The sequence below is a fragment of the Mugil cephalus genome, chromosome 1 (assembly GCF_022458985.1).
Source record: "Mugil cephalus isolate CIBA_MC_2020 chromosome 1, CIBA_Mcephalus_1.1, whole genome shotgun sequence".
Lineage (NCBI taxonomy): Eukaryota > Metazoa > Chordata > Actinopteri > Mugiliformes > Mugilidae > Mugil > Mugil cephalus.
Window position 1 is genome coordinate 53,801,023 of NC_061770.1, and position 11,787 is coordinate 53,812,809.

At 39.2% G+C, this 11,787-nt stretch overlaps 1 long non-coding RNA gene across 1 annotated transcript; it reads left to right on the top strand.

Moving 5' to 3' along the window:
* The first annotated feature begins 9,554 nt into the window (after nt 1–9,554).
* LOC125023545 lies at nt 9,555–10,077 on the top strand. Its single transcript, XR_007114638.1, has 3 exons — nt 9,555–9,588; nt 9,817–9,852; nt 10,044–10,077. It is a non-coding gene; the product is annotated as an uncharacterized LOC125023545 (long non-coding RNA).
* Nucleotides 10,078–11,787: the final 1,710 nt, after the last annotated feature.

The window sequence follows — 11,787 nt, forward strand, 5'->3', positions numbered from 1 at the left end:
TGAAACCCGCCCAAACACGAATCACTTGAAAACTATTTTTGTATTTGTTGATTTGGCTTGTTTCTCTTAGAGAAAAGGTAGACAGCTGCACAATCATCAAAAGTGCATTTTGCTTTTGCACTGAAACAGTGACATTTCTTTTTGTGGCCACGACTCTTTTTTAACATGCTGGTATTTAAACGCAAGTGTGCAACATGGCTTCTCTTTCAAACACTCATGATATAATGTGTCTGTCCATGGAGATCTGAGTTTATTCATGTCATGTTTAGGTTTTTTGGTGTCTCTTCTGTGTCTCCAGTGTAACTGTCCTCTGTTCATCCTTCTCACCATCTGTCTTTCCCTTTCCATGTCTATTCTTTGCCTGTTTTTGTGTCTCATCTACAATGAAAACAAATATTTGCTTATGATGAAACACGTTTAACATTTAATATTTCTTGTTATAACTCAATAGTTGGTTTTATGTTACAATGTGATAAGTTAGCATCATGCTTATAACATGATATCGACAAATATAAATACAAAACAAACAAATATAAATACAGAAATGTGTCGGCGAGCTGGCGCAGTGTGACATTATGTAGTATTTCAGCAAAATAAGCCTTTACATCTACAAAGAGTTTCACATTAGGTAGTTTTAAGCAAAATTAACCTTTTAAAGTACAAGAAGTTTGGCCATTAAGTAATATTTTATCCTTATAACTGCTCGTGGTGGTGAACATCTTGGCAACAGTAAACAATGTGTCCATGTAACACTGTGCGAACAAAAGACTGTATGGATGTACTTCACATATGTAGTGTATGGATGTACTGTACGTACTATGTAGATGTATGGTACAGTGTGTATGTACAGTACTGTACAGTATGTTTAGTATGTAGTATGTTTCCTCCCATTCACTTACATTGTAAACACTTGAATAAAAAAGAATATCATAAAATTGAATAACTTAATAGCACACATCAACAATTTAGTTACATTAAAAATGTAGGCGGAGATGGCAAGCGAAATACACAGAAGAATGATAATAATTAAAATATGAATAATAAACAAACAACATGATTGTGACAGCTTGCCAGCTCTCACACTAAATAAATAAATAAATACATGGAACAGAAATTTAAGTAGCACGCCATTACCTGCACCAAGCACTGCTGTCTGGACTCCTCGTCTGTCCTCCCTCCAGATCATTTTCAGACAACTGCTGTACTCTTTTCGTAGGTTTTAAACGCATCACATGTGACTGATGTCCAAATATCTGCTGGGACATTTATCTCACAAACACGAAAATGCAAAAAAAGACGCGACGATGGCGTCTCTCCCCCCAGCTTTTCTCCACATGTCTGTGGTCTTCTGTCTCTGGCCTGTTCATGTTTTTTTGTCACTGCTGCTTGTCAAATCAACTGTCACTATGCCGATGTAATTGCTGTACGTCAAATTAACGGTCACTATGTTGTATGTCACTGCTTATGTTTTGCGTCATTGTTGTCATTTGTGCTTTTACGGTCTATATTTAAATGTTGTTTCTTTGTTACTTCCCCTCTCCCCTCGACCCTTTAGGAGGCCCTCATTTCCTACCAGGCCATTGCCCAAATAAGAATTTTTTTTTTTTTTTTTTGCATTTTTCTGTCTGTTTAAAAAAAGGTTGATGATGGTGATGATGATGATTAATTTTTATTATAAATATTAGCATTTTAGCTCAACAGCTTCCAGGTCATGTGATCAATTGACTCATAATCAGTGTGGGATCTTTAGTACTCCACTGGCTGCATGAGATACACACCTTGTTTTTATATTTTAAATGTCTTCATATTCGTTATTAATTTTTCTATGTAAATATTAGCAGACGTCTTCTATCTCCGTGTGTTTACTGTAAAGTCTGTAATACGGGTGCACTTGAAATGTTGGAGTGGTTTGCTCGGTAGTCGCACTGTACCCGGAGCGAAGAAGAGGTTTACCCACACTTTTTTAACGATCACGTAAACATCTGAGGAGAAGAGGAGATACGGCGGCAGATATCGGGCTCTGTTCAGAAACACAGTGATTTATTCTGATACCAACAACTTTAAAAAGAGTCCATTCTTCAGGTCATCAACAAACTAAAGGTGTTAAATAGATACACCATGTGTCCCCCATTGTTTATCTGCAGTTGTACTGTGCTTAAATGTATGATGATGACGTTCTCCCCGATGACGTATGAGAGGAGAAAAACACGCAGGCGCGGAGCAGCTCTCGGAGATGGAGGTCCGACCCGGGACTTCTGACATGTGAAAGACCCCCAAAAACCCGGGATTTTAGATGTGAAAGGGGTTCCACCACTGGTTGAACAAGTCTTGGACATATAGTGTGTGGTTCCAGCGCCGCCATGGTAGCCTCCTACATTACCCGTAGACATATATAAGCATTATCCAAACTGCCAGGTCACATAAACCCGACCAGTTAAAATATTCAAATCAGATTCAGTCCTGTGGCCCCGTTTTTCCATTCCGTGTTTTGATCTGTAGCCCTCAATTGAAATATGAAAAAACAGGTATTTTTTCGTTTTTTTGTGTTAGGATTAAGAATGAAAAACTAAATCTGTTTTCATTGTTTGAGTTTTGATTGACAAATGAAAATAGAAAGAAGGAATGATACACGGATTCCAGTCCGTTAGGTGGGAAGCAGACTGCAGACTACTTTACAATCCTATATAGGAAGCAAGAAACAGGTTTGTTTGTTCACAGCAGCAACATATTCCAGAAATACTGCGAACATCAACCTTTCAGTTATTGGACGACCGCTCTACCCCCCTGAGCTACTGCCACAATCGATAGTAGTGGAACAGATCAAGACCTTCTTGCTCATCACAGATCAGAAACAGGAAAACACGCAGCAGGACACACAGGTCTCAATAAATGCTCTGTAGTCTTATTGTGTATATGGCATCAAGTAGCTCCAGAGGTCCAAGGCCGTCTTCAAAAGTTGCACTATATATTTTCTTTAAGTGCTGAATTTGGTCTTAAAGGGACTCTGTGAGGTCCTTCTTATATTTGTCACAGAGCTTTGAGCTAAATGCACTTGTTTCGAGGGGCGAGACTCAATGAAGGATTGCTGGTTGAGGGGAGCACCATGGACGTTGATTCCCATTAAAGAATCAGGAAACTTAGACAGAGAGATCCTTTTGTCTTTTTTAACACAGTTCTTTACAACATGAGTGTATTTAGTGTGTGGTCTGAAAATATAAAGGAAATAATAAAATGTATTAGAAATATTCTCTGAATATTATTCAACAGGTAAATCAGAATAAACATTCAAATAAAACTGCTATATGATTTACAGTTCACCAGTAATATCCCTTACTTATGTATGAACTGCTACTTAGCACAATAGAGCAACAGTAATGTCATGTAAACAGTGGAGAAAACTGTACAGTTTCCAACATAACCTTAGCAGGGGCAAAACGTGCTTAGCAGCATTAGCTTATATATCCAGAGTGTAAACAACAGCAAATAATTTGACATTCGACATTTCAAAATTCTTATTAATATTAAGCTTAGACACGATCACAACAATAAACTGAGTTGTAATTTAGTGCTAAGAAAAACTAAATATTCATCATTAAACCACCACAGGCATCCAAAACTTAGCTGCAGTGCTAGCAAAGGGGAGAGCTAACAGCTACTGTGCTATAAGCTGCTCAGCTTAGCTAACTCAACTCACAAAACATATTTCCATGTATCACAAAGTGCAATGAAAGTCGAAATATTTATAACTAAGAGGTAGAAAACACTTAAATTTCCTCAAGAACGCACACAGGATACGGTGAACACACACACATAGAGTCCATGCAGCTTCAGCCTGCTCACTAGCTGCTCTGCTGCTCGTCAGTGTGGCTGATATATTCTGACCTGTCCACACTGCGCTACTGCCGTTTCACCAGCAGATGGCGTCTCACGTGCTGGGCTTTCTCACAGCACTGATGCTGTCCTGTGGGCATATTTCTGAATTTCCACAGGATGCAGAACTCGTCACATATCTGCTGCATTGATGAGAAACCGTACATGTAGCTGAGAGATTATTCTGTCCATTGCAACATGAAACACTCCATCTCTGAATTGGGTCTCTGGGCTTTGCTCTTCTGTCCCTTGCTTTTCTGGCTCATCAAAGAAATGCTTCGTCTTTCTCTGTCTCATTTCTAACTGGGATTTGATGCCCATGGACGTGGCAGCAGCAGTTGCCTCTGTCAGAAAACTGTCCCATGATGCACGCATGCAGGCAATCTCCTCCTCCACTTCCTTTATATTGACAGCTTGTACATCTAGTGAGATGGTTGAGGACTGGCTGGTAAGATTTCTATCCTCTATGCATTGTAACACCTTTGACCCAAAAAGTGAGGAGAAAAAACTGCATTAAAGGACTGAAAGTAGGTCTTTAGACTCTGTGCTTCAGCTTTGGCTTCACTGGGTGAGGTTACCTGTTGTGATCAAGGTGTCTAATGCCTGGATCACTACCAGGCAAATGTTTTTCCACTGGGGCACTGCCCCCTATCCACACACTCCATCGTGTGTCAGACAAGTTGTGCAGAGAACAACCCAAAACCTTGGTAAGATTTCCCATCGGTGAGGGCTGCCACTGAAATAGTTTGTACAGCTGATTGATGAAGCCAAAGAATATGTGTATTTGTGGGCAGTCCGGGCTGCATGGACACCAACTAGGTTTAACGTGTGAGATGCACATGGTGAGTATGTGGCCAAGGGATTTTTATTCAGTATGCAAGCTTGCACTCCTCTCACTTTTTCTGCCATGTTAGCTCCGTTATCATAGCACTGACCCCTGCAATCAGCTATATCTATCCCATGTTCACATAGTGATAGTGATTTCCTCTCCTGTCTTTTTTCAAAAGTCCTTAAATTCATTTATTTCCCACTCACCCTCAGTGGAAGTTTGACTGACATACCTCAGCAACAGTACATTTTGCTCCAAGTTTGACACATCTGGGGTTGCATCACACATTATGGAATAGAATGTCGTTACTTGCCTTTGCTTCAAAATAGTGTTGAGGACACGCTGAGCACAAAGTTCAATAAATTGGTTTTGGCTGTCAGTTGAAAGGTAATGAGCTTGGAGTCTCTTTCCCTGTTGCCGGTGCTCTCTAATGTTTGGTAAATGGTCATTTAGGATATTGTCATACTTTGCCAAAACAGCTCAATTAAGCCAAGAAAATGTCCATTGTCTGGCTCATCTAGTGTATTTGTGCTGCCCCTGAATGGCAGATTCCTGAAGGCTAAGTACAGTGTTACATCCAGCAGCACCTTCAGTAGTGCTTTGTTTTTGTTTTTTTCGATTTCTGTCTCCATCAATTTTAGTTGTTGGCTGTCAGTTCCAGATGTCTGTAGGACAGAATGTTGTAGGTTCTTCCATTTCCAGTAACAATGTTTGTGTCAACGGTTTCTTTCATGTTCTGGAAATCTCTCATAAAGCTTTCTGTATTTTATATTGGATATTTTCATCCCATCTGTGGAATTTAGTGCACTAGTTGACCTTTTCTCTACTTCAGAGGAGAACAACAAGCATGGTAGGCAAAATAAGGCCTTTTTTGAGTTGTTATATACTATCCAGTCCCTATCGATTTGTTCTCTTGCATTGTGGGACGTGGAATATGTCAGATAGTTTGGGAATTCCCTGCCCTCTGCATCTGCTGGCAATTCCTTTGCCCTCTGTGAAAAAGGCATTGGTTTTGCCATCACATGTACGATGTTCACTCTGTCAGAGTCCGTCATTTTAGTTGGCCTTAATGCAGGATGGCTGGAATTACGTGTGTGATCATCATCAGTCTCTGATCCATCCTGCTCAGACTCTCCGACGGGGCAGCGGGACTCTCCCGCTCCACTGGACTCTCTGTCTCTCTCTCATCTCTCTCATCGGTAGGACTTGTGCTGACCGGACATTTTGAGCGTCCTGAACTTCAAATCAAATGACAACATCAAATTTTGATCAGTGGCTAAACCATTTTTGTGTCGGGGGTGGGGGGGTTCTTGACCACTATTTCAGAATCAGAATCAGCTTTATTGGCCATATGTGAACACATACAAGGAATTTGACTCCGATCACTTTGATCAGTGGTACAACAAAAATAAAGAACAACACTATAAGCATGAAAATAGAACATATGAAGGAAGAATAAAATTTCAAGGACAATTACGAAGAAAACAAATAAAAAGCTTTTATTTAAATATTACATATTCTCTCCACAAATAGGCCTATTTTAATTATTTTTTTATTTTTAATTATTCCATAATTTAATGAGGGTCCCCTATCGGCGGGCGCGGTCAGCAGCAACAAGCTCAGCTGAAGACTGGAAGACTTTTGTTAGAGCACATCGTTTTCTAACCTTTAGGTGTCTCCATGAGTATAAAGAATGTAGTTACTAACTGTCCATTCTGCTACAGGTTTATTTCTATCTACTGACAATCAATGACCTCATCATTTCCATCTGAGACACCTTGAAAAGAGGAAATGCAGCAGCCTGAGGTTCAAACTAAATGTCTGTTGTTCAGTAGATGACTTGTCTTGTGTCTCTCAACACACTAGAAAGAGGACAGTCTAGACTTAAGTCTTTTATTAGTATTTTAATACCTTAATCTAAAATCCCTAATTGTTACTAAACATGTAGTTATTAACTGGATAGTGTAACGCTGTGCATAGCTGCATATACACACAAAGGCTAAACAGACAGAGTGGGTGTATTGGGTCTAATTTAATCACATGAACAGACAACATAGAATGACATAACATAAAGTAACATGCAAATATAAGTTACAATGCTTACTGCCTTCTCCATCACACTTTAACTAGTTTCATGTTTTCTTTACCACCAAGGGTTAACTCAGTTTGTATTTGCTGTGGCTGGACCGGAGGTGACAACATGTTAAACCCTCTGCAGAGGTGTGAGGTTTGTTGAAAAAAGAAGGAAGTAGACAGAGACTATCTTGGTACAGAGCAGAGTGACACGTTGTGAGGACTGGATGTGAGGACGATCTCAGAAATCTTTCTCTAAAACGGATTTGACACGTTGTCAGTGCTGGATGTGAGGATGGGACACACTTTGCTTCATGTGCTGGGATTATTGTGTAAGTACATCACTTTGAGTGTTGTCTAAGAAGTCACTCCAAAATCTACACGTGTCCAGCTAGAGTGACATTGAGGTGACTTCTCAGTTCATATCATGTGTAAAATAGTTGTGAGTTCAGAGTGGACAAGGAGCTGGTTTAACCCAATGCAGTGGTGTGAGTCTTCTTCTTAGTGCAGCAAAGGAAGTGGGACTAATCAAACAGAAAATGATATCAGCAGTAATCCCCACATAGTTCACTGTTTCTTTTCATAGGCTACAATTTAAAGTTTCTCTTCAAACAAAATGCTTGTATTTCAAAGGTCAAAGAGGTTTTTATTGTCATTTCAAGCATATATGAGAGGATGAGAGGACGTTCCTCCAGGACCATGGAGCTACTTGAAGACATAGGACTAAGTACAATACAAGGGACTGAACATAAAGAGGATGTGTGCAAGCTTGTGCAGAAAACAGTGTCAACAGTGCAAGAACAAGAGACAAACACTACAACACAAACAGTACAAAACACTTGGGAGACAACGCAGCTAGAAAAAGACATTACACGGAACAGAGAGCAGCACAGACTGATAATCAGACTAACAGAGTATGAGTTAGGATGGTTGGAAACATTTGACTGATTAGCAGCATCATGTGTGCAAGGGATGCAAAGATGTGTGCAAAGGACTGACAGGTTCTGAGTATAGTTGTGATATTATTGCGGTTGTTGGGTGAGTGTGTTTATGTGTTTGTGTTGTTTTCCAGTCTCCGTCAGTTCAAGAGTCTGATGGTTTGAGGAAGGAAACTGTTCCACAGTCTGGTTGTGTGGGCCTGAATGCTCTGGTACCTTTTTCCCAGATGGAAGGGGGGAGAAGAGTGTGTGAGGGGTGTGTGGGCTCATCCATGATGCTGTGGATTTGTGGATGTAGTGTGTGGTGTAAATGTTGCTGATGAAGGGTTGTGAGACTCTGATGATCTTCTCTGTCCTCACTATCTGCTGCAGCATCTTGTGCAGTTCCCAAACCAGACAGTGATGCAGCTGCTCAGGATGCTCTCTATGGTCCCTCTGTAAATGTGGTCAGGATGGGACCACAAACTGATAGAAAGATGGAGCAGGGACCCCCTACTACTGTATATATAGTCTAAAATTCTAGTTTACATCAAACTGGGCCTAGTGCCATGAATAAACACACCTTGTTATTGTACATTCAGTACTAAGCTGTTCACAGAATACACAGGTTCATATTTCATGTTCATATTTTGTTTTGTTGTCTTGGTAACATTAATAAACATACCTAATATATGACACAGAATCATTTGTGTCTGATCTAAGTGCCATGTCTTCATGAGTATAAAGAATGTAGTTACTAACTGTCCATTCTGCTACAGGTTTATTTCTTTTCTACTGACAATCAATGACCTCATCATTTCTATCTGAGACACCTTGAAAAGAGGAAATTCAGCCTGAGGTTCAAACTAAACGTCTGCTGTTCAGTAGATGACTAGTTTGATGCTTTCAGCTTTCAGCACACAGCAGAGAAACAGTTTTGTTGCTGCACAATTTTTCTCTAATGCAACATTCTTCATTGTTACTGTTTGATATTTACTCACTGCATCATACGACTATGTGCATAGTGCAACAAAGTCTTGATAACTATTGATCAGAAATGATCTTTTCAAGGAGTCAGACATAAAATGATATAAAGCAACATGTGAATATCACTTCCAACACTCATTGTCTATGACCTCACAGTTTGACTAGTTCTACATCATCTTTACCATCAAGAGTTAACATAGTTTGTATTAGCAGTAGCTGGACAGGAGGCGTCAACATGTTAAACCCAGAGCAGTGGTCTGAGATGTTGTGGGGGCTGGATGTGAGGATGATCTCATATTGATGTGAAGTGTAACTTCCTCTTTTCTCACAATTCTTTTTTCCTCTTCAGATGCTGCAGTTGTTGCTTCCTGGTATGAAGTTGAAGTCTTTGTCTGAAGCAGAGTGATACGTTGTCAGTACATGAACTCAGTACAAACACAGTACAACTCAATACAGTCATGATGCACTGGATATATACAATATAACACACACAAATATACTTACAGTCAACAATGTGATTTTAGGTAAAGTGTTGAAATAAATATTTACTCTAAGTTCGTATGGTTGTAGGTTTGATAGAATCAAGTGTGAACTGAGTTTGTATTTGCAGTAGGAGGACAGGAAGTGTCACAGTGTTCTGTGGTCAAACCCAGTGTAGTGCTTTGAGTTTTAGTGAAGACAGAAGGAAGTGGGATGGACTAACAGGACAGAAATAAAACATTAGCAGAACCCCAGTGATCTCATACTGACATGAATCTTCTTTTTGTCCTCACAGTTCACTGTTTCTCTTCATAGACTGCAGTTCCAAGTTTTTCTTGATACAAACAGGAAGTATTTCTCAGGTACAACAACAGAGTGTCAGTGCTGGATGTGAGGATGGACACACTTTTCTGTGTGTGCTGTTGTTGACCTGTGAGTACCAACTATTTATCTTCATACATGTAGGCAGGGTTTTGACAGGTGATCTGATGTAGTTCAGGAGCCAACAACTGTGTTGAATAGTCACAGACAGATAATATTGGTTCTTCATTTGTTACATTTATTCACTAATCTGGTACCATATGAAACTGTAAATGTCATAAGAAACCCAGTTATTTTTTAAATATTTCTTTATTGTTGAAGTTTTGACTTTTATTTTAGTGTTGGATACACTCCTCTACTGTGGACATGCTCAAGGTCAGTTTCTCTGTTTATTATTTTTATTCATTCAAGATTAGTCTGAACGTAATTCATCCATGAATTGTTTTGTCAGTATATTTATTACTTTAATCTATGTATCTAAACAGACTGTAGAGTCAAATAGAAGTCAGTTTATTTTATGTTGTTAACTGAGTAAAGTTGAGGAGAATATTTGTGTTTGGTTGTAGATGCTGTGCTGACTACTGACCCCTACTGGTCACCCTTTGTTCACTGAAGAGTCTGTTACCTTCATATGTGACATGAAGGAAGGAGGAGTCACTGACTGGCATTATAAAATCTACAAGGATGGTGGAGAATTTATTCCCTACTACATAGATCAACGCTACACATTAAATCCTCTGTCTCCAGATTACACTGGTGAATATCAGTGCTGTGGTTTCCACATGAGATCATATCAGCCAAAGTGTAGTAAAACTGTCACTTTAACTGTATCTGGTAAGATCTTATTGTTTATTGTCTTATTCAAGTGTCTTAATTTTATAGAGTAAATATTATTTGAATGTCATTGAATTTGAGACTTTGATCAGGACGTCTGTATTTAAAATAAAATGACTTCATGTAGCTCTGCCACCGTGTTGAAATGGACATAAATCACAGCTGCTTCAAAGTATTTAAAACAAATTATAAATATAGTGGCATTGTCAGTTGAAGCATCCATCCTTTTGTCAAGTTCATTAAAGTAATGAAGAATTCAGAAAAGTATTTTACTGAAAGTGGCAGGTTGATATGACAGAAAATCTGAACATACATCAAAACATTTTCTCATTTTATTTATAACATCAGATAGACCCAGGGCCACACTGACATCAGGACCAACAACCATACCAGTAGGAGGCAGAGTGACACTGACCTGCTCTGTGGAGCCCTCTTGCTGGATGGAAATATGAGTTGTTCAGACGTAGCACAGACACCTCTGAAGTTCAAGTCAAAACAAATGATGGAGAAAACAGAGTTATCAGTGTATCACAAGGAGGAATCTACCGGTGCAGAGGAGGAAGAGGAGAACGAGTTTACTACACTGATCACAGTGATCCAGTCACCATTGAGATAACCTGTGAGTTCAATTATTTAGTTTGAAATATTCATGATTTCATCATTATCATTAGAATTAATGATGAAACCTACAATGTTGAGTTTTCTCTGTTGATTTCATGTTTCTATTTGTGTCCCAACTGTTCACATCTGGTGGAAACAGTTTCCAACAAGGCTGTTGTAACACGACAACACAACTGGCCTCAGATATTCAGAGGTGAGAAGATCACTCTGACTGTGAGGTCCAGGGAGGTGAAGACACTGAGTGGGAGTATGAATGGAGAAAACCCAGGTCATCTACACACTGGACAAACAATAAACACTGGACTTTCACTGCTTCTAAGTCCAGCAGTGGAGACTACATGTGTAGGAGTAGACTCAGAGATGACTCATATTCTTCAACAGAGTGGAGTGAAGCCATCACACTGTCAGTATCTGGTAAGTCATGTTTGTTGTTGTGATTTTCTTATAGAGGTGTGTGAGAAGTGTGTCATGTCTTCAGTTTAACCATGAGTTTGACTTGATCGTCAGTAGCTGATAAATAGTTTGGCCTGACGACAGCCAGTCTATAGAATGAATGGTCAGTCAGTATGAGGATGACAACAACACTTTTGTTAAAATAAATGTCAAAATTATTACATTTACAATTTTATTAGTCAAAACACACATTAACTGTGAAAAATAAGCAAAAAATAACATAAACCATTGACTGGAGATTTGGAATTTACCTACTTTTCTATAATTAATTGTGATTTACACGAGTTACAGACAGTGACAATCATTACTTTTTTCTAAACTCAACAGCAACTAAACCAAAGGCCAGACTGAATGCTGACACCACACATATTCCAGTAGGAGGCAGTGTGACCTTGACCTGCT